At 45.3% G+C, this 24,701-nt stretch overlaps 1 protein-coding gene across 2 annotated transcripts in view; it reads left to right on the plus strand.

The window, feature by feature from the left end:
- Nucleotides 1-24,701, plus strand: part of LOC146799813 (NACHT, LRR and PYD domains-containing protein 3-like) — a 919,540-nt gene that overhangs the window by 169,072 nt on the left and 725,767 nt on the right. The window contains exon 1 of one of the 2 annotated variants that reach the window (XM_085620695.1): nucleotides 814-921. The exons of the other annotated variant lie outside the window; for it this stretch is intronic. The gene's annotated coding sequence lies outside the window, so the exon portion shown is untranslated. Of the gene's footprint in view, nucleotides 1-813; nucleotides 922-24,701 lie in introns of those variants that run through there. 2 annotated transcript variants of the gene reach the window in all.

Here is a 24,701-nt window from a genome sequence, read left to right on the forward strand (position 1 = left end):
AGAAGAATGTGGGTAGTACACCGATATCTAATATCCTCTAAACAGTTCTTACCACATCTAAATATAGGCACTAATGAAGAGACGGTCCTATATAGAATAAAAAAGCTTGCTTACAATGTCAGAAGATCATGTGATGGAACAACCAGAATCCCTGGCCCAGTCCAGTCTCTTCAGGCCTCTGAGGGCTTAAGAGGGCCCGCCCTTTGCCCGGGCTTCGCCCGGCGCGTCCCGCGGTGCGCGTTTCCGGTGCAGATTTAAAGCACCTCGTCGGCTCTGGGCGTTGCCAGCAATGTTCAAGGTGCCCCACTGCCTTATGGGAGATGTAGTCAATTTGGAAATGACTACTCGCTGGTCCCAGTGCGAGCGTTTCCCTCAGAGCGGGAAACGCGAGGAGTAGCTGCTTGTGGCGTCCAGTGGGGTTTTTAGAAATCAGCCCCTGTTCCAAGGTCCTGCTTTGGCTACTACTCTCACGATGTGTCTCGGCAGAAAGAAAGGGGCATATGGCTGTTTCATGTGTTGGTTGGAGGTACTAATAGACAAGCTATAGGAGATTAGATTTTGTTAGGGTACAGGGTATGCCTTTTAAGGAGAGGCTGTGATCTTTTAAATGAGGTGTGGGCAATTTGCAGAGATACAATAATAGTGATTATGGCAAAACATGCTTGTTACTTGAGCAGACTTTACTCAATGGAAAGGAAGGAGAGAGTCATTTAAGGGAAAAAGGAGAGCTGACAATTAGAATTTTTAAGTGAATGTTCTTTTTCATGCAGGGTTTTTAGGAATGTCGTAAAGGCTTGCTGAGATAGCATACAGAAACTGTTGAAGGAAACAACGTTATTTGCATGTGATACAATTCAACTGTACGCATTGAGAAAGCCAGCATTCACACATACACCACCATCACCCACCAGGTAAATACAGGTGCGTACATTTGGTTTCATTTTCCCAACCAAACCGATGGAAGAAAACTGTTAAAACAGGAATGTTGCATTTGAAAAGTTTATGCTTGGGATGCTGTTATCCTTTCTGTCTGGTGGTCAGGGTGGGAGAACACAGTCTGTTTTAGCGAGTTTATGTAAAGAAATGCTTCTCAAGGCAGGTAACACTTGGCCTCCAGTCCAGTAGACACCATAGACACCATGACGCTTGAGATCTCACATTTGATTGTCATTAAGCCTTTCTGAAGCAGCAATCAGACACTTAAAAGGAAAGGCGCTGCCTAGAAACGTCCTTATCCGAGTAATAGAAAGGGTGTACCCTCCCCTCACACTTCCCATCTTCAGAACCTGCAGCCCTCAGGAAGAGCAAAGACCAGCAACGGCTCCAAACCAGCTCCTCGTTGACTTCAAAGGGACCGGTCTCTGTTCCTTCCCAGCCATAGGACGAGAGGCAAATGCAAAAAATGTAGAAGAAAATGACATTATTCGAATTTAGTATAATAACACCGTTTACACTCGGTCTGGAAGGGCGATCCCTGCCAGGACATCCGTCCCCATCATACGCATGGGGAGAGGAGTTGGCCTAGCGGCTAGGGCGGTCGACCTAGAATCTGAGGAAACGGGTTCGAGTCTCGGCAATGTCGCTGAACATCCTGTGATTCTGGGCAAATCACTTAATCTCCCCGTGCCTAACAAAAATTAACGTGTCCTCATGCAACGCAACTGGTGCTATGTAAAACGCTCTGATACCCGATACCGGGTCAAGTTTGCGCTATATAAAACTCCAATCTAATTATTTTTTTTTTTATATATGCAAAGCAATAAACATAATACTGTGTTTTGGGGGGAAAGTGGTGTAAAGAGAGGTGGCCAAAGCCTATGCAGCTTCTTGTAATGAGAAGAAATGTGTCTGCTAAAGGGCTGCTCTATTCAGATGCACTTTAGTTATAGCTGCTCATAGCCATAGCAGCACCCGGCACAATCCGAGGGATTTGAAATGACAATGGTTGAAAGGCAGAGCTCCACAGTTGGAACTCTCTGCTGTGCCTCTCTGTGGGCTGTCCACTCCTTGGGGTTCCATCAGGCCAAATGTCCTTGGCTACCAGAGAAGCATCCAGTTCAAGTGACTTTTCAGGGGTCCCTCACCAAATATTGCAGCTTGGGTGTAGGAGGGGTGAGGCGAAAGGTGGGCTGAATTGACTTCATCGTAAATCATTCCTAATCCATCACATCATGAGCCACTTATTCTCTCCTAAGGGGAGTAGCTGCAACTCCCCACCCTCACTCCAACTTCCATCCTTCGTCCCAGTCCTCCGTGTGTGAGGGGTCCTGAGCTAGAGAAATTGTGGAACAGACACTATTAGTCACTACACTTGGGACTGCAATGGTATCCTAGCGCCTTGTTGAAATGCCAATGGGTGACCACTTAGAGGGAAGGGCAGGTCTCTGCTCTACAGGCCTGCCCTGTGCCATTGTTGAAGGAAAGCCTTTATCAGTTTCTACTGCACGTTTAGACAAGCATTGGTAATGCAATAGGTCTCGCATTTACGCAAGTTTGAGATTTTGACATTGCAAATAATAATGCCTTTTATTTAGTTTTTTTGTTTTAAAAACATAAATAAAAGGCATTGTTATTTACAATGCCAAAAGCTGAAACTCTCGAGACCTATTGCATTGCATATGCTTGTTATTTAAAGTCTTGGTAGAAGGGGACACGCAGAACTGGCTCTCATTGGCATGGGTTTGCCTTCAGCTTGTTTCACAGTATTTTCACTAGTGTTCCCTCCAGCGGAGGTGATAACCATACTATTATCAGTGAAATGAGCGAGTAATTTTAACCTCTTCCTATGAGATCTGATTTAAAAAAATGTTGTAACGACAACATGCTTGTAGACTAGTGTTGTTTATTTCTGAGCATTGATTGTTGCACACCCGATGACAATACAAAAAAACCCTGAAAGTAATAATGTGTTTTATTTGGTGCTTCATAATACAAGTTTCCATTTCTAAGCATTGTAAATTACAAGTGTTATTGTTTTACAGTTCACTTTGTGTACTGACCTCGGAAAGATGAAAGGCTAGCTTGGCCTCTTTGGCGTGTGTGAGAAGTTGGCCTGGCATATGCCGGTCACTAGTTATAGTGGCCACCGTGCACCAGTCCAATTCGACTCTTATAGTAGATAGGTTTAAGACAACCTTTTAAAGAAAGCTATCCTAGCGGTAGCTGTGGAGAGCAGCCTTCAGGCTAAGTCGCTGAGGAATGTAAAGCAGCTTGTTTTACTTTATAATCTCTTGAATTACCAAATGAAAGGACACCACACAGGTATATATATGAAATATATATGTATTTATTACTAGACAAACTCTACTAATCTCTTTATGAGATTATAAGTCAGGAACATATGCACAATTCAATGTTTCACAACAAATTAAGCACTTATATGGCTGGGGCCCTAGGGGCATACCAGACCATATACTAAAAAAGAGGTACAAGAAGAACGACTTGAGAAGGGAGAAGGCCTAAGGTCTTCAGAAGCGCTGGGGCCTCACTAATCCACCCAAGGCAGGTAAGTAAAGGACCCATGGGAGACGCATGCAGTGTGAGAACACAGCCGCGGATCCCAATAGACTTCAATGGAGCAAGTCGCGGTTGGAATTTTAAAGTTTTAGGGTACTTCGGGAGAGTCTACAAGCAAGTCACTTACAGGGTAATTAGTTCTAGAGCCAACACACACAGGAGCACCGGAGTGCACGAGTTACCTCATCCAGGGAAGCCGGGTGCATAGAACTTATTGATACTAGCTTGACTTTATATGTACCTGGAGTACCTTAAGTGGTTTTCAGTTAGTAATTCAAATAGAGATTTTCCGGTAAAACAATGGCAAGCTGGAATCCCACACGCTGCCCACCAATGTGAGAAGTTGGCCTGGCATATGCTGGTCCCTAGTTATAGTGGCCACCTTGCACCAGTCCAATTCGACTCTTGGTAGATAGGTTTAAAGACAACCTTTTAAAGAAAGCTATCCTAGTGGTAGCTGTGGAGAGCAGCCTTCAAGCTAAGTCTCTGAGGAATGTAAAGCAGCTTGTTTTACCTTATAATCTCTTGAATTACCAAATGAAAAGACACCACACAGGTATATATATCAAATATATATGTATTTATTACTAAATATACTCTACTAATCTCTTTATGAGATTAGAGCCAGGTAAACATTCAAAAGATCAACAGTTCTCAATAAATTAAGCACAAATATGGCTGTAGCCCTAGGGGCGTACCAGACCATATACTAAAAAAATGGTATAACAAACTCGACTTGCAAAATGAAGATGCCTAGGGCCTTGGGAATCGCTGGGGCTTCACTGCTGCAGTGTTTACAGGTAAGTAATCAGCCCACAGGAGGCGCGTGCAGTGTCTAAACACACACGCGGGTTTCTCATTGGTTTCAATGCAAAATGTCGCGGTTTGTAATTTACAGTTCTAGGGCACTTCGGAGTGGACAACAAGCAAACAACTTACAGGGTAAGTATTTCGAGGGCCAACACACACTTGGACACCTTCATGCAAGAGTTACCTCACCCAGGGAAGCTGGGTGCATAGGTGTCCTTTGGTGTCGGGTCGCGACGCTGTTTTCAATGGAGATCACTGAAGACTTGCTGCTTGTGTCGTCGAGAGAAGTGTCCGCTGGAATCCGAAGATGGATTGGAGTTGCAGAAGACCTAGAAATTGAGGGGACAGAGTTCAAAGTCACTTGCCAGTGACCGGTGGCCAGCAAAATGGATGACCACAGCTGTCGCGTCGCTTCAGGTCGCTGATGTCGTTTTGTCTCTTCGCTCACGAGGTCCAGGAGGGATCGATGAAGACCAGCAGCTGGATTCCGGAGGTCCCACGACGTCTGCAGCTGTTGGCGGTGTCGGCACTCGTATTGGAGTCAACAAACCTTGGCAACTGCAAGTCTCGTATGGATGGAAGATTGTCGATGGATCAGACCAGCAAGGTCTGATGGACTTACCCAGCGAGGGTAAGTGAGGGCAGGCCCAGAGCAACCAAGCGAGCCCTTGAAGTCGATGTGGAAGTCTTCTGGAGGGCTGCTAGCCAACGGGTAAGCAACCGCGAAGACGCCTTTGCAGGAAAAGTTCACCAACAGCCCACGGTCACTCGGGACGAGGTAGGCCACTGATTTTCGGTACTAGACCTGCTAGGAGCTTGGACAACAAATGGTCCAAAGCACAAGTTTGTAGCTCGTCGTTTAGGGCTTGCACTCGAAATCAGTGCACGGTTCCCTGGTATTGCTGTTCCTCATCACTCGTGGGGTCCAGATGCCACAGCTTCGCTGGGGACTCAAAATGGCCGTCGAGAGGTCAGGAAATCCACTTCAGGGGACGCAGGGACTTCGGGCTCCGGCGGGAGCGGTAAAGTTTGCAACCGTAGTTCAGTAGTTTTGGTGCCTGCCAAGCAGGGGAGTCACTCCTTGACTCCAAGGGAGATCCTTCGGTCTTCTAAAGGTAGTAGAACGTTGAAGGGCTAGGATTCTTCTTCTTAGAGCGTCGTCCAGGTGTAATCTAAATTGCATTGGCAATGTGTGGTATCTTATACTGATAAGATGGGAGGGACTAGCTCTATGGCCACTCCTCTAGGAGGGCCAGGGTAGTGGGTGGTTACACCCACTTCCCTTTGTCCAGTTTCGCGCCAGGACAGGGGCAGGCAGCCCCTGAACCGGTTTGAGCTGGCATATGCACAGAGGAGCCTACTGCTCCCCCAGTGCAGGACTTCAAAGCACTCTAAGAGTGCACCCACCCAGCTCCAATACACTAAATCCTGTCTGGGAGGTGGTGACACCTCCCTGTGACAGGAAACCCTTTGTTGGGCTCCCTCCACTGCGAGTTTCGGTCAGCAGCAGGAGGGCAGCCCGGTGTCTGTGCTGGTGGCATCCATTTTGTGATGCCAGGGCTCTTGAAAGATTTCTACCGTGTAGTACAGTGTGTACATGTCGTCCCCTCTAGAAGGGTGGGATCCTACTCCCACACCAGTTACTGGTGTGTGGGTAGGATTCCAAGTTGTTTGACACCAAACACGACATGTTTTGATGCAGTCATTCCAAAGTTAGCATTTACCGCGAGGTTATAATGCACTTAAGAGTATATGGTTTAACCGCATCCACAAACAGCAGCAGAGAATAGACTCTGCCAGCTGCAGAGGGGTCCTGCTCAGGCGGAAGCACCCCCTCACATAGTAAACCAAGCACCCTGCCCTGGGGATTGACAAGGCCTACCATAGGGGTGACTGATAGGTTTATATGTGTGTGTATGGTGAGATATAGGAACCTATACTTCAGTGAGGAGTGCTAACACTACCTCACACAGGCTGCAGTAGCAGGCCTGTGGTGTCAGATTGTGAGTGCTTCCCAGGGGTGGCATACTACATGCTGCAGCCCCTGGTAGGCCTGTGAAATACCAATGCCCTAGGTACCTAAGGCACCATATACTAGGTGCTCATAAGGTACCACAGTATCCAATCACTAGTGCATCTAATATGCACACCAAGTTGTTTAGAGAGATCAGTTAGACTGAGGCCCTGATTAGCAGGGACCCAGCCAGACTATAGCCAGAAACCAGTGTATACATCAGAAAAAAAGTGGGGGCAACACAAGTGCAGATCCTACTCTCCTACAAATGTGCTCAGTCTTTTGAAACCTTTCTGTTCCAACTTAAGTAGTCCCATTCAGAAGTTGGCTGGGCTGAAATGTCAGCCTGTAACTCTGCACTTGCCAACTGGTCTACTAGACTTTCAACAGTAAAAAACACATTGGTGGTTTTTACTGTTAGGACCTTAAAAACGCAAAACTACATGCCTACTGTGGGGTGATTTTAACATTAACATGCATTTGCAATGCAATAGGTCTCGCAATTTCAAGCGTTAGAGCTATTGACCTTGTAAATGAAAATCTCTTTTACTTACATGTTTTGGTTTAGAGTGCAGTGGCCTTTGGGACTTTACAAGTGTTTATCGATGCAGTATATGATCCTGGGTGCTGTGCCGCCAGGGAATGAATAGCTAAAGAATTACTATACAGGGGGCCGTGCAGTCTGATTCAGGAATACATGCTTGCCCCCTCTACATCTTTAGATGACTTTGCAATATCAAATAGTGCCCATTCTCATTAGCAGACCTCTGGCAGGCAAAGGCCACTACCACTCCAAAAATCAGCAACAAAGGGGCTAATCAATTAGACTTAGACAAGCTCTGGGAATCCTTACTGGACACCATGCAGCTTTCCGTCAAGTCGATGCAGTACCACTCCGACAAGATGGATGTACAACTTTCCATCCTTAATTCAGTGGCCACCCACATCTCAAACATTGATAGTAGACTGGCAGACATGAACAACTTGATTAAAAGGGCCTAGGCAGATACACATTTGGCCCCATTGCACCGTACCTGTTTTGCCATAATTGATAAACTTTCCACTCTTCCAGTGGTTATGGAGGACATCCTAGTAGACATCCGGAAAATAGCAAAAATCCCCAGTAAACAATCTCAGGACGCTCAAACAAACAGCCCTTTGATGGGTGAATCCGAAACCAATGAAGAAAAGGTTAACAAAGGAGGGGAAAACGGACCCCCAAAAAATTTCCAAAAGGAAAAGCAATCAGGAAATCGCCTAAACAATAAGCAGACAATTACTACCAAAAAAACAGAAGACCAAAAGAGTGAGGATCCTGGAAGTCACAACATAATAGAGCATATCAGGGGTGCCGAGCACAGTTATGATCATCCTTTGGAGGGATCCTCACCACCAATCCCTGAATATGAGGTTTCTGATAAATCCGATGCTGGGGGGACCAAGGATTAGAAACCCAGCTGCAAACAGAGGAGAAAGGGAAGAAAGAAGAAAAAGAACATAATGGAATATTTTCGCACAGGTAGCATAAAACAAGGGGCGAAAAGGCATGCTACGAGCATCTCAACGGAAGTACTGCTTCCAGAAGGAGATGCAGTGAGCGATCTGAAGACCCCAAAAATAGGGGATTCCGACATCAAATCGGAAAATACAGAGGAAGAATTGACAGAACCACTCCTAATAGTGTCGGGAGAAACTACAAAGAACGCAAGACCCCGAGCTCCAGCACAATCTATCAAGAATAGATCAGTAGAGAATCCTACCCCAAAGATAACGACAGGAGAAAGGAACTCAAGCCCGTCAATTACTCAAGCATCAGGGGATCCAGAACTTAAACCGTACAAGGCGGGGGCTGAACCAGCAGCACCACCTTTAACAGCACAGAACGCGGACAGTAATTACGTTAGCAGACTACCAGTATATACCATCAAGGAAAGGACCGGAGAGGTAGCCATTTTAGGGAAATCCCTCACCATACCCAGGGCGGATCAAAGAGATCGCCAATATACACATTTAAATATGCACGGCGAAGAGGAGACATTTACTCAGGCAGCCCCCGCAATTTCTAACCAATCACAACCTAAAAATAATTCAATTCTGTTCATCCCCGAATATAAGTCTAGAGGCAGTGGGGATATCCTTAACAGAGGGAATATAATACAACTGATACAAGCAATTGAAAATCTGGCAGATATAAACACAAATGAACTTGAAAGAATTGCGTTCAAATGTATCAAGGGAATCTCGGAAAGAGAAATAACCAAGACATCCTGGGTCTCAGAGGAAGTAGCAAGGAGGATTGTAGCAGATGAACCCCAACTAAAGGCTTGGGGGATAAAAATACAACTTGAACAAAAGCCAGGTTACCCGGATCCATTAATCCCAAGTAAAAGAGAGCAAGAGTACTCCGCTCCTACCTCCACAGGCACAAAATTGCAATCTGTGCTGAAATGCGCCCGTAGCACGGACGTTCGACCAGTAGAAAGGACAGACCAACAGCAAATACTCCAGTCAAAAGATTGGTCATGGCCATAAATCGACAAAACGAGAGTACTTGACTCGGAACAAAACAAATACTGCCAGGAGACGCTTACTTACGAATTTGCTCCCGGAACATAAATGGTCTGGGCAACAAAACTTCAGATAAAGAGCTTCTGGATTATTTTCAAGGCTTTGACCTTATTTTACACCAAGAGACATGGTTAGAAGAACCCTTCCATCTTCTTGGTTTTAAAACCCATCACAGTCCAGCAGTGAGAAGTTCCAAATTTGGACATCTAAAGTGGGGTCTAACAATTTATTCTTCAATAAAGGCCATAACATCGACTAAAGACGTTAACACCTTCACATCATCAACTAATGCAATAAAAGCACTTAGAGTGGATATAAGGGAAGGAAATACTAAACAACAACTACTACTCCTAAACATCTACATACACCCTCGCGACAAAATTAAAGGAGCGAAAATAGTGGGGGCAGAGATAACTAGATTATTGACAGAAGAATTGACGACCAATCTGCTACTGTCGGGGGACTTTAACATGCATCTGATGGGGCCACAGAAGAGGGATGAGGTACTTGAGCAATACATCGCCTTGAACATTCCTTGTCAGGAGCCGAGTGCTAAGAAGCGACAAACACCACACGCCAAGAACCTTGTAAAAGAACTGGAACATCTAAGCCCTGTGGCTCTAAATGGGCGCTTTCCTGGAGATCAGCCCCCGGCGGCAACATTCTACAGCGCAACTTCAAATACTTTGATAGATTATACTTTTGTATCCCTCTCATTTTTCAGCAGGATCATAGACTTCCAGATTGGGGCCCAAGATCAAAGCGATCATTTACCACAAGTAATCCCTACAAGACTATCCAGAACCTCACTAGATATGCCAGTAGAGGACCCTGAGTCTATTTATACGGATAATTTCAGAAGGTTAAAAATCAAAACTAATCGCCCAGAGGAACTATTATCAACAGCGACGGCAATATGGGAGAAAAGGGAACAGACAGACGTAAATATGATAGCACACTGGGAACACCTAACAAGAACACTGGGAGCAGTGAATAGGCCAAGTCTTCCCCCAGCTTCAATGACGAGCAGCCTGCCAGTCCGTCAGGATAACCAATCTCTAAATTTCGTAACTCCAAACCTCCGCAAGCTCAAGAATGCAATAAATAAACTAACACGTAATCTTCGGCGCACAGGCCATGATCCCATTCTACAGAGGGAGCTATCGCAATTAAAAGCAAAAAAGAAATCTGGCAGGTGAAGAGGGAAAAGGATGATAATCTATGGGCGAGGCTACTGTACGATTCCAAGATGAATAATAGTGCAAGATTTTGGCGAACAGTAAATAGCTTAGCCAACCAGAATGTGCAAAGAGTAAATTCCCACCTATCAGAAGAAGCCTGGGCCTCGCACGTGCATCAACACTTTAATGCTCCACGGAGGCAGTCCTCCAGTAATACACTAGAGCCATTCCCTCTACATTCAAATGAACTAACTGGAAACGATCATCTTTCATTCACAACTATACAGATAAAGAAGAGGATAGCCAAGGGCAAGGGAGACGGCGCTCCGGGCCCTAACGGGATTCCACCAATTCTATTCAAAATGGACCTGGAAAATTGGGCTTCCACTTTACTACCGCTGTACGGCCAAATAGCAGGAGGAGTCATCATCCCGGACTCCTGGCGGGGGTCAATCATATCCCCTATATACAAGAAAGGGGATAAGAACTTAGCAAAGAGTTGTCATTGACAGCGAGACAAAATATTAAGCTGGCCTCCTCTTGGATGACCTCACTGCTTGGGCCGAAGATCAATCAACAATACCAATTAACCAAACAAGTTTTTGCAAGGGCTTGGGGACAACCACTAATATTCATGCATTATCCCTACTGATAGACAGGGCCAAGTCAGCAAAACTTCCGCTATTCATGTGCTTTATCGACTATTGGTCAGCTTTCGACAAAATCGATAGAAGTAAACTCTGGCACAAACTTAAGGAAATGAAAATATCAGCTGCTCTCCTAAACCAGTTAATATTGCTTCACACAAATACGTGGGTCCAAGTAAAGCTAGGGGATGGAAAGTATTTGTCCAGGAAAATTCCAACAACCATGGGGCTTAAACAGGGGTGCGTCCTGGCAACAACGCTGTTCAACTTATTTATGTCTGACCTTTCGTCAGAATTGGATATTTGCAATTCTCATCCGCCAAAGCTGGGAGGGCTTTTGCTTTCTAACCTCTTGTATGCAGACGATCTCGTACTGGTCAGCCAGACCCCCATCGGTCTCCAACACATATTGGACACAACTAGTCGATATTCAATATCTAACGGATTAACCATTAATCATGACAAAACGAAAGTTATGAGGATAAATCCAAAGAAGGAAACCTCTAAATACTCCTGGTATATGGCAGATTCACCAATCGAAGTAGTTGACCGATATAAGTACCTAGGTGTGATCATGGATAACAAGGGGTCTATCAATTTACAAAAAGAAGCAATTAAAAGAAGAGGCATTACGATAGCGGTAGCCATAAAATCAATCAAACAGAAAACGGCCGGCCCTAGCCTTATTCCATTGCTACAAGTCTGGCAAGCTAAACTCATCCCGGCAATTACGTATGGGAGTGAGTGTCTGAGCTCATTTTGGACAGAACTGTCTCAAGAGCTGCCAGGATAATATTTAATTTACCAATGTATGTCTCGCCAGCCCAAATAAGGCTAGAATTCGGCATGCAAAGTCAAGAAGTAGCCCGCATAGGAGCATACGTTAAGACCTGGTATAGGATAAAAAAATCTGAAAAAGGCACACTGAATTCATATCTATGGAATGAAATACATCTAAAGAAGGAGTGTGCAGCAAGGACCTATTTGACAGCATCAATAGAACGTCTGGGTCTCAAGGAACTTTGGGCCGCCTCAGGGTCGTATTATTGTTTTAAACAAATTATGAACAAGATAGCGAAAAAGCTATCATTAGTAGAAGACAAGGCGACACTTACAGTAAGAGCCTACGGATGGTTTGTGGTTCATAGCTATGACAAACTCTCTCCACAACCATACTTAGGCACGGGATTCAATAGAAAGAAGAAAGAAAAATATATTTATCTTCGATTGGGTATTTTGCCATCTTTACCACATCTTCCCCCGTGGAAGCGTCTCCGGGGTCAGCCAATGTGCCGCCTATGTGAGGATGCTAATGAAAGTGTATTACACCTACTATGCATATGCAGAAAGCTACAGGCCGAACAGCGACAGCTATTAAAGCCGCTCTTTGTTAGAAAGCAGATAAGATCTTGCAGACAAGCTGTGATGGCATGTTTTGGAGGTGGAGATGTACAGCTGGCGTGTCGCCTTCTCCAATTCATGGAAGTGGCAGGGGCAAAAGCTCTTGCGTCAAGTGACTGGATCGCTTAATCTTTGCATCTCATGGCCCCTTACATTATTATATTAAAGCAAAATTGACATTCTATGCTTACCTAACACTTAGTCATTTTATGCTTGAGTAGTAAAGCTAACAGCAAATTTTTCTTCAGTGCTGTTAACAACCAACTGATGACGGAACAGTCTCTCTCTCTCTCTCTCTTTGATAACTGAGCCTTGCTTTCTTGAATGACGGACTGTGCAGATATTTACTGTTAATTTCTTTGGGGATGTTAATACAACTCAAGAAAGTTTTATATGTTTTATTTAAATGGTTTTAGGATATGAATTCTGCTGCTATTACGCTTTTTTTTAACATGGAAATTGTAAAGGTTTTAGTTAACCAAACAATAAATATATTACTTACTTACTTACATTCTCATTAGCTGACATTTTATTATAAACACAGGATTTTCCTTATTGATTTTTTAAAGCACTTATACACTGGAAAGTCCCAAAATCCATAAGTAACAACTGACGTTTGTGGTAAGAAAAAAAAAAACTAGTGCACACAGATGCTATAGTCAATCCTGAACACATACCAGATGACACCAAACAGCCTGAAATAATGGGGCTGTAGAGCACCCAAATGGCAACATGCTATTTCGTTTAGGCCTCCTAAAATCCATGCAGCAGATGAAGAGATCTGAGCATAACCTAGACACTTAAAGATATAATCTGTGTTTCAGTGAAATAACGCGATGCTCAGTCACACTGTTGAGAAGGTCAGCACAGACACTGAGCTGAACATTCATAAACCTATTTCTGGTCCACTTTCTGTTTCCAAGCAGAAGCTGCTTCTGTGCAAGCGCCGTCACACTCAAACTTTTTTATCCACACATTACCTGAATCACGTGACTCCCACTGCATTAATCATCAAATACTTTATTTTCGATCGCAGAGATCTTATAAAGTGCGAAGTGCCATACAGAATAATGATAGTACATGCCTTAAAAGCAACATACACAGAGCAATATACAACAATAGTTAAAAACAGTACTGAGTTAAGTCAATAAAAGTAGCCCGATACAGGGATTTAGGAGAACTGTGTAATACATTTGGAACGCTTGATCCATAATGCATGCCAGAATCTGGCCAGTCCAACGACCATCACCCTGCGCTTATCAGTGGCTAGGATTCTCATGACCTCCAAATAATGCCCAGGGCCTACCAATCTGTATAGTGGCACAATCCATTTAATACGCAAGTTTTGATAATAAGAGCAAAAAAATAGCAAGTGGACTATTGACTCTGGGCAAGTGTTACATGCAGGGCACTCATCATCAGCGGAGGGATTACAACACCTGCTTTTGTTGGCAAGGTTTTAAAACGGTATTGAATAAATAATTTCCAAGCCAGCGGCGGTACGATTTCATCAATAGTTTCCTCATAAAAAGGAACCAATTTAAAATTTGCAAAATCTTGGGTCTGGGAACCCACCCGTTTGGTCGCCTCTTTCTCCATAATAGTATCCCAGTATATCTTTTTAAGTCTACCTTTTGGGATATTGCTCAGGTTATCTGGGGTAGACCAGAATTCCTCCATCCCAAGGCTCTTCAATAAATCCTTCAGACAGATAAACCATGGGATAGAGTGGGCCTGGGGTCACTTTAATAGATCAATCATCTCTGTTCTGACTCCCACTGTATTCACCCACAGTTTAGCACAAGAGTTGCAAGTGATTTAGGGCCATATGTAGGTAAATAATTTTTACCGATTCTTAAATACCGAATTTTACCGAATCGGTATTTAAGAATCGGTAAGTTATATGTAGGTCAACAATCGGTAAACATTACCGATTCGGTAAAATTCGGTAAACATGAATCGGAATTTACCGAATCGGTAAATACCGAATCGGTAGTTCAAAAACACATGACTTGAATCAGCCAATCCTGTGTTACCTAAACCCCACCCAACCAGGGAGTGGCCACACCCAGGCAGGTGCACACAATCAGCAGACTCTGGAGAGGCTGGGAGTGCTGAGGAGAGGAAGAGAGCAACTGCCTGTTTCAGCCCTGGAGACTGCAAGAATGGCCAGCCAGGACACAGAGAGGGAAGGAGGGGAGAGGAAGCGAAAGCTGAAATTCAGCCAAAAGGAGCTGCAAGTACTGGTGGAGGAGGTCGTGAAGCAGCACCAGAAACTTTTTGGAAAACTGTCACAGCAAGTGCCTGAGTCAGAGAAACGAAAGATCTGGCTTGGAATCCAGGCACAGGTGAATGCCATGGGAGTGACCCCCCGGGACATCGATGTCCTGAAGAAGCGGTGGTACGACATCCGTATCATCACGAAGAGGAAGGTGGCAGAATTAAAAAAAGAGGCCAGCCAGACAGGAGGTGGACGCAACAGGGCACCAGCCCTGACAGAACTGGAGGAGCTAGTGGAGACAACAATTGAGCCAGAAAGCATCGTGGGGATTGGGGACGCTGACAGCTCCGCCAGAGGCACCTCCAAACAAGGTAAGATGCTTGCACAGCAATGTGCCCCCCCCCTTACCCTATCCCAACTCCCCAAATGTGCTATGAGAATCCCACTCCAGTACAGGTATTAGTGCATGCCTGCAATGCATCATGGGAGATGTAGTCCCTGAAAGCCCAAACAGGGTACGATTAGCACAGAATAACAGGGCATGAGACACACAGTAGCGAGAAGCAGGCAGAGGACATTGAGATACTGTACAGAAAATGTATTGTCATGTCATCAAGACAATGCTTCAGGTACACTTAGCTGATGTTGCTTTTCTGTCCACAGGCACTACTGCGCACAGAACTGGCCATGACAAGGAAGAGAGGGCACACCACAAACCCAGCACAGAGAAGGCCACCACCAGTACTGCCCAGGGAACGGCACCACAGGCAGTTACACCACCCCAGCCAGCATCGCCGCTCCTGCCAGCATCCCCAGTCCTGCAGGTGTCACCACCATCTTCACCACCTGCATTGCACAGGTTGAGTAGGCGTCCTGCAGCCAGGTTGGATGTGACCGACTCATCGTCCGAAGACTCGAGGGGGCCGGAAGCGTCCACTGTACCCCAGGATGTAACCCATGCCAGTGTGCCTTCCGACTCTGAGGGAGAACACACAGTTGGCCGACGGCGCCGCAGGGCTCGGCCGCAGAGTCCACCTCCCCTTGGGCAGGGCCATGGAGTGTTCTCAGGTCTTGAGGGCACCATGGTAAAAATACAACGCATCCAGGCAAGAGCAATGGTGTCCGTACAGCGACAAATGCGTGGCCTCAACAATACCTTTGGAAACATTGAAAAGGGCATCAGCACCATGGCAGGGGGCATGGCTGATATGGCAGCGGGCATGCGGGACATGTCCCAATCCATCATGCTGCTGTGCTCAAAGTACGATGAGGACAGGGCAGCACGGCGCAGGGGACATCAGAGAAAGGATCTGACCTAGAGGGCGGTGAACCGGCTGGCGACTGCCACATCGCTGCTCTGCAGGCGCTCTGTGGCGATGCAGGAGGGCCTTGCACACTGCAGCACAGATGTGTCCAGGGGGATGGTTAGGGTCACGAGTGCACTAGAAGTGCTGCTCACCAGCCAGTCTGCAACAACTGGCGCTTTGGATGCTGGTGACACAGAAGACACGACCAGCAGGAGCAGCATAACCCCCCCTTTCCCAGACACTCGTCGGAGCAACAGGCGTCCACGTGGTGCCACTGGTACCCCAGCCAGTGAGGACGCCCCCTCAATTCCATCACGCACTGGTGCGCGTGGGCGCAAACATTAAAGCGTCAGGCAAAACAATGACACAATTGGGTGAAGTAACCCTTAACTAACAAAATTTTATTTCTCATTGTTGTTGGAATACGTTTTCCTTTGTGTCGTGGCGTACTGCTGCATGATTAAACTACGTTATGGCATCCAACTACTGGCTGTGTCCCCTTACTCATTCAGAAATAGTTGCATGTGATCTCTGCCCGTCTCACTCTTCCATCTGTTGCTGTTGGCACTCCTGCTGCGTTGGCCTCTGCCTGTGCAGACTCATCCTCAATATATGTCATTTCGACCTCTGTGCCTCTCTTTGTGGCAAGGTTGTGCAGCATTGCACAAGTGGCAATAATCTTGCAGCAGAGGATGGGTGTGTACTGGCGTGCACCTCCACTCTTATGGAGGCAGCGAAACCTGCTCTTCAGTAGTCCAAACGTGCGCTCCACCACATTGCGTGTAGATTTGTGTGCCACATTATATCGTCTCTCACTCTGGGTTGAAGGGTGTAGGTAGGGAGTGAGGATGAATGACCGCACGGCATATGCACTGTCCCCTAGGTGAGTAGAAGGGAGACATCAGTCACATGCCTCAATACACTATGATTTGCACTGAGTACTATGGAGCGTCACTGTTACTTACCTAGCAGGTATCCTTCTCCAAATTCTCCCGCAAGCAGTCGTGTGTAGATCCCACTGTTCTGGAAGATGTAGGAGTCATGGGTGCTCCCAGGGAATTTGGCAACGATATCAGTGATGATGTTCCCTGCATCGCAGATTACCTGCACATTGATGGAGTGGGTGGACTTTCTGTTCCTGTAGATGTGCTCAGTGGCAGCTGGTGGGCAGATTGGGATGTGTGTGCCATCTATACAGCCAATGACATGGGGGAACTGTGCCATGTGATAAAAGTCAGTTTTAGTTTTCTGCAGTTCAGCCTGTGTGTTTGGGAAGCTGATGTAGTGGTGCATTCTCTGCATCATGGCATCCAGGAACTTCCTGAAGAAACGGGACAGGCAACTCTGGGATACACCGCCCACCGCAGCTATCACCCCCTGGTAACTGCCAGATGCAAGTAGGTGTAGGCTGCAGAGAACCTGCACATGTGGTGGTATGGCATGCGCCCTTCTTGTTGGCTGGTCCAGGAGTGGGTGCAGGTCCCTTATCAGGTCCATGATGGTTTGGGAGTGTAGCCTGTACCTTTCATGTATCTCTGCGTCAGTCAGTTGGAAGAGTGTGATGCGCTGTCTGTAGATGCGTTCCTCCCGTCTCCATATCCTCAGTCCTGCTGCCTGTAGACGTAGCCGCCTTGCAATGACATACAGAGCGGCCATGTTGTCCATGCTGTTGCATTTTGGGATTGCTTATATGCACTGTTGATGATTACCACCTGCTTTCTATCAGTGTTAATTACCGACTCTTATTTACCGATTTTCAAGGATTTCTTAATTACCGAATTTACCTACATATCTTTTTCCGTATTACCACTTCATATTTACCACTTCATATTTACCGAATCGGAAAATATGTATTCGGTAAATTTGAAGCGGTATTTTAGAATTCGGTAAATATGAATCGGTATTTACCGATTCATATTTACCGAATATGGGTTTTTGGCCTCCTACATCTCAACTATCTAAATACCGGTCGGTAACGAGTTTTTTACCGAATTTTGGCCGTTACCGACTGGTATTTAGCTACCTACATGAGGCCCTTAATGCCTGACGATGAATGGGTGGCCTTTGGAAGCAGCTTTTGAGACATGTGCACAGAGTTTTATTTAAAACAGAACAAAAGGGAACATTCCAAAAACAAGATCTGGGCAGTGTTGCCAGATTTACTAACAGTTGTCTAGACCAAAACCAAATAAACAGTAGCCCAAAAGTGCTGCTCTAGGGAAGGATGTGCTGGGGCTCTGTGGAGTAGGCAGAAAGGAACACAGGTGACTTGAGGTTGAGGTGCTCAGAGGGACTCCTTCTCTCGTCCCATGACTTTTAAGACTATCAGAAATGTGAGTGACAGCTGCATTTAGTGCAAGTGGAAGAGGTGTGGCGCTGCGGAAAGGGCGACTGACGCTGGAATCTGGGGCTCACGGTTCGATCCCCGGCACCGGCAGCTGGTCAGCCCAGCACCATGTGACTCTGGGCAATAGCTTGCTTAATCTTCCCTACGGCCCCCAGCACTGGGATGCCTTCCGGTAGCTGTTTGCGCTTTATAAATACTGGATTTACATTTACATTTACAAGTAAGACCCTGGTCCTGAGACACCTGTGCTGTGTGGGCTTTTGACCTATGCATACGTGTGAACATTTTGAAGTAGCTTGGTGGATGACACAACCAATTTTGGCAGGCGACTCCTGGTTCAGGCCACCCGTTATTGAGTGCCACAGTCCTAGAGAGCACTAGCTCTGCACTAGAGCTGAGAACAGGACACATCAGCAAATACAAGCAGTTTGCAAAGTGGCAGTCTCTCCAGCAGCCTCGCAGGCAGGTTAGTACAACAAAGCAAGTAGACCCAATGGCAGTCCCTCCTGGCAGCATAGCAGTCTTCTGGCAATGTGCAGATTGTAGAGCCAGCAGCATCTAATTACAAGTAACACGCAGTGTCCAAAATCATGGGGACAGAGCCCCTGCACATTTACCTAAATTTGTCTTTGTTCAAGTGGGAACTTCAAAGGAACCCTTTCAAGTGCACAATATCCCTTTCAACCCAGCCCTGGCTCCAGACATGAATAGGGGGTAAATCAGCTCTTTGTGTGAGGGCAGGGCACAAACTATACAATAGTAAAGTGTGAACACCCTCTTCGAGCCCAGGAAGACCATCAATATGAAGATGAATTCAAATGTAACCCCCCTCACACCCAGCCCTTCCTGTGTTGTGGTTGCATGGAAAGTATGCACAAGACTCACTGTCACCCGGGTCAGACTTGGATAGGAGTCAGGCTGCAAAACACAAAGTGTCATAAGAACAGAGAAATGGATGCCTGTTTCCAGTCCATGGAGGACCTGGCTTGGCAGTTCGGGCTGGACTGTTCCCATGAGGCAGAGGGTCAAGCCTGATTTGCATATGGCCAGATCTAAACTGGGGTGGCATGGTGAGCAAAAGAATGATGGAGTTAACCCTGATCTCGTGACTGGGAGTGAATGTTTTGATTTGTTGTGTATTCCGTCCATCAATTTTGTGTCTTTTTCTTTCTCGTCTTAAGTGCACCGGGTATGCCCAGACATGGCTCTCGGGCTCACTGTGCCACTGGATTCAAGCTATCCTGGCTGATGACGGGTGAAACCCCGAAACCAGTCCTAGGATGCTTGTTCATGGTCCAGGGAGGACCTAGCTTGGAAGTTCGGGCTGAACTGTTCCCATGAGGCACAGAATCAAGATTGATTTGCATATGGCCAGGTCTAAACTGGGGTGGCATGGTGAGCAAAGGAACGATGTATTTAACCAGTATCTCTTCACTGGGGGTGAATGTTTTGATTTGTTCTGCATTCCGTCCAACAATTGTGTGTCTTTTGCTTTCTAAAAGTGGCATTTCTAAAATAGTAATGTAAAATCCAACTACACCAGTAAGCAGGATTTGTTACCATATTCCAAACATACCAAACATGGCAACGCTACTGTTTTCAGATCAGGACATACCACTTAAGTATATATAAGGGAATTTCCAATGCTAGCCAATGAGAGGAGTAAGCCTCACAGTAGTGAGAAACAAAATAGGCAGTCACTACCAGGACATGCCACACAATGAAGGCATATGTCCTACCTGCCCATAAGGCTACCTAAGGCCTGCCTTAGGGGTACCGCTATATGTAATAAAAGCAGAGTTTAAGTCTTGGCAAGCAGTTTTAAATTCCGAGCCAAAGCGGCAGTAAACTGCACATAATTGCTTGAGACAAGTCTGAAAGGCTACTTCTATGAGTGGTGTAAGCAGCGCTGCATTACCATTAGTAGCATTTAATTTACAGGCCCTGGGTATATGGTTTACCACTTTACAAGGGACTTATAAGTAAATTAAATATGCCAAACGGGTGTACACCAATCATACCATGTTTTATGGTGAGAGCACATGCACTTTAGCACTGGTTAGCAGTGGTAAAGTGCCAAGAATCCTAAAGCCAACAAAAAAGGGTCAGAAAAATAGGAAGAGGAAGGCAAACAGTTTGGAGATAATCCTGCAAAAAGGGCCACGTCCAGCAAGCTAATTGACCATATACTTTCAAAGGGTCAGAGCACATGCATTGAGGCCTGATTATATGAATTAGTGCGTTACAGAGCCATTACACCAGTGCCTAGTAGTCAAAATGTGGTCAAAAAGTAGAGGTTAACTTGCAAAAAGCCTGTTTCCTCAAATACTTCACAACTGGATTCTCTCCAACTCTTGATTTACCCACCACGTCACTGTCCCTCAGCCACACAACGGAGCTGAGATCGCTCAGGACTGGCACATTTAGTTTGTTTTCCTAGCTCACATCACGTCTCACAGCCAGACCTTTACTTACTAATCCACTACTATAGAAAGAGGGCTAAGATATAAATCTCTAAAGAGCTAAGAGTCCATCTTTAAGCTGGATGATCTATGTTCAGGCAATTACATTTTTTTTGGTGTAGGTTTTCTTAGCAGAATTTTTTACTGCGAGAATTATACTTCTAAAACCATATTCTTGGACCCGATCTGACTCCTTCGCTTATCAAAGTGGCTTCCTGTCTCAGGAGTTCTTGTTTCACACTTTGTATGACTGCTTTGCACAGTCTGCGTGGACAGCATTGTACGTGACAACACAAGGGAAACAGCCGAGCAATGAGGGGAGGGGGATTGTAGAGGCTCTCTCCATAAAAAAAAGTAAAAATGATAAAAAGTAATTACAAAACAAGACATTAACAGCAATGTGTGTGGACTACTTCTAGAGTATTCCAGATGTGAAAAATGCTACTGGTCGATACCAGTGCTGACAAACAAGTCTCTTAGCCAGTGCTTGTAGTCAGCTCCGTCACAATGGCTGGAAGACAACAACACAACCGCATTAAAGATACAGTGGAGGCTGAGGAAATGATCTATTTGGTTATTCGATCTACACCATAGTGTAAACTAGTAAGCCAACCTTCATGACTGACAAGGTCTCACCCACATTTTGTGACATGCTTCATCAGCAATCTCGCCACACTCTGGTAAGATGATACTGCCAGGGTGGACTCGACCTCTCCTACGAGAGAGTTCTTAATAATGCTTATAACTGGATGATAGTGGGATCCAGATACTATTAAACATATCATGGGGTAAACCTAAAGAAAATCCCTTTTTTGGAGATACCTTATATATGATTAAAAGTATCTGTTGGATGGGTTGGGTACAATGTCCCTTTCATCTATTAAACAGCCAACATATTTCTGCCCATGCAGGTGCCTGAAAGCGGGTCAGGGGCATTCGTCAGGGCTTGCAAAGGATGCCTCTCGGAACAGTATTATGTTCACTTTTACATACTGAAAAGGTTTTTATCATTCTTCACAAAAATGTTAGAATTATGCAATATTTACGGGACTTGGATACGCAGGTCATTGTGCTCCAGGAGACACATTTAACACATGCCGAAATGCTTGCCTTTCTTAAGAAATTTGGGTGGATAGACTTTGCAGTTTCAACAACCCAAACAACTAACACAAGAGGGGTCTCAATTATATTTAAAAAGGGAGCCAAAGCTAGGCTGATATCACGGGCGGTTGACCCAGGTGGCAGATGGGCCATAGCGTCAGTGGTTATGTCTGGTATGCTAAACACAATTGTAGGATATTATGGTCCGAATCAGGATGACCCCTCTACTCTTGAGTCAATTTTTTCACATCTGCTTTCCTTCCCTGATCCGATTATTCTGGCAGGCGATTTTAACATCGTATTGGACCCTTTACTGGATAAATCGGCTAATAATCGTTCTGCCGTCTTCTCCAAATCTAGGGCCTTGCTGCAAAGCGCTATGAAACAATATGGTTATGTTGATATCTGGAGAATGAGGTCTGGACAACAACAAGGGGTTTCTTTTCGGAATTTTAAATACCACCACCAGTCCAGAATTGATTTCATCCTAATAAGTCTGAGACTGGTAGATTCCGTAAAGGCTATCAGCTACCTCCCATTACATTTGTCTGACCATGCGGCCGTAGTAATGGAACTGGCTAGACCGATTAAGAAGTGCTCCACGTCTTGGTCTTTTGACCGCTCTCTTCTTTCATCTCATGAGGATATCGCATTTCTTAAATCTGAAACCCAGAATTTTTTGAACTCCAATAGAGGTTCAGCCACGACTAGAATAATTTGGGATTCCTCTAAAGCCTTCTTGAGAGGGGTTATTATGGGGAAAGTCTCATACCGCAGGAAGCTACATAGAGAAGAAGTTACCTCCATTGAAGCTCAGATATGTCAAATACAACAAGACATAGATACCAACTATGTGGCTCCCGGATCAGATCCGTCCAATCTTCACAGTCAACTACTAGCCTTGAAGGGTAGTCTGAGTTCGATATTAAATCTTCGACTTCAACAAAGATGGGAAGCAAGTAAGTTGGCCCACTTTGAATATAGCGAGGGCGCTGGGAAACTACTGGCTTGGAAGATCAAAACGGATCTGGTTCGGAATAACATTGCCGCAATAATGGTAGATAACAATACCTTACACTCTGATGAGGATATTAGGGGTGCCTTCAGAGATTACTTTCAGGTGATCTATAAGGAGGATAAGGAGATCTCGATAGATTCTATTGAGGGCTGGTTGAAAGACATTAATCTTCCTTCGCTATCGGCCGATCAATCTCTTCTCTTAGATAAAGCCATCACTGAGGAAGAGGTAAGATCCGCCATTAAAAGCAGTAAGAAGGGGAAGGCGGCTGGGCCGGATGGCTTGCCGGCAGAAATCTATAGAGCCCTTGAAATAGAATTAGTCCCATTCCTCACTATTCTTTTCAATCAAATCTTATTGGAAGGGCAGCTCCCCCCAGCCTCATGGGATAATGCCTCTATTACACTTATTCTGAAACCAGGGAAGCCAAAGACCGCTTGTGGATCTTATAGGCCAATTTCAATACTCAATGTGGATTATAAGATCTTTACCACTATTTTAGCATCAAGGTTGGCTGTGATTGCGCCTTCGGTCCTCCACTCTGACCAAAAGGGCTTTGTTAAAGGGCGACAACTATATGAGCTAACCTACGATTTAATAGGTGCCATAGATATAGCATCGGCCCGTGCCCTCCCCTTGGCCGCCCTCACGTTGGACGCGACCAAGGCTTTTGACAGAGTCAATTGGTCATACCTGTCGGGAGCCTTGGCTAAGTTTGGCGTGGGGGCTGGGTTTCGCAGGGTTATAAGCTTGTTATATCATAGCCCAGTTGCACGTCTGTTGGTCAATGGAGAGTTATCCGACCCAGTCACTATTACTAGGGGGACTCGGCAGGGCTGCCCACTTTCCCCCTTACTGTTCGATTTTTACATCGAACCCTTTGCGCAACAACTGAGGGAGGAGGTCAACATCAAACCTTTCTCATATAAAGGTTGGGAAAGGAAAGTAGCCCTTTATGCCGATGATGTGCTTATTCTTACTTCGGATGTTGCCACCGCACTCCCTTTGGTGTTAAAGTTAGCCCATCTATTTGGCCAGGTTTCCGGTTACGAAATAAATGATGCCAAAACCGAGATGCTTGTCTGGAATGATGACGGGCAAGCTAGGGATCTACAAGCAGGCTCTTCGATGAGGTATTTGGGCTTACATATTGGGAAGGACATAGGGAAAATTGCTCAAGTTAACCTAACAGCAGTAGCTAAAGAGTGTCGCAGGTTATTGCTTTCATGGTCTTGTATTCCACTATCTCTAATTGGGAGGGTTAACTTAATTAAAATGTCGATTCTTCCTAAAGTTTCTTTTTTGTTTTCTACCATTCCCCTGCATTTTGATTTCTCTTGTTTAGTTAAGTTACAGTCAGATATAACATCTTTCATCTGGAATAATAAACAGGCAAGGATTTCTTGGATAAAGCTTAGGAGGCGAAGGGACAAAGGGGGCCTGGCTGCCCCTGACTTGAAACTATATGCTTGGGCTTTTCAGTTAACTCATTCCCGTATGTTGTTAAAATTACCTTATGACTACGGGGTGGGGCGGATGTTTTCAGCCATGCTAGAAGGGGAAAAAGTTAGCCAATCTGCCTTTTTATTTAAATTTGGCAACCCCAAGTACTTTAAAAAAATTAAACTGAAAGTATTACAGGGTTTGGCAAAGTTGTGGGCCGAAGTCACTAGATCTATTAAACAAGGCTACTATTGTGATAAGACTCCGTTATGGGGGCTACCTGAAAACCCTGACTGGCTCGGAGATATCTTAGCGGCACCTATAAGAGATGCAGGCCTAGAGGTCTGGGGAGATCTCTTTTTTGAAGGGGAGTTGCTTGCATGGGAACAGCTGCAGGCTAAGATTGGCCCTAACCTCTCAAGGTTTAAATACTTTCAAATGCATAGCTGGACTCAGGCCTATAAAACAACCCCTCGGAAGAAATAGGTTCCTACTTGGAGGATGTAGCCCACTTATAAATAATCTGGTTAACAACCCCTTGGGTAAGAAAGAGACTTCACAGTGGTATCGACTATTATTGGAAGAAACGGATGGCGTCTTTAATTTGCCGGACCTGCTGTGGAGCCCTTTAATTTCTGGTCCCAAAGCACAAGAACTCTGGTCAG

This window comes from Triturus cristatus, chromosome 8 (assembly GCF_964204655.1).
Source record: "Triturus cristatus chromosome 8, aTriCri1.1, whole genome shotgun sequence".
NCBI classification, from domain to species: Eukaryota; Metazoa; Chordata; class Amphibia; order Caudata; family Salamandridae; genus Triturus; species Triturus cristatus.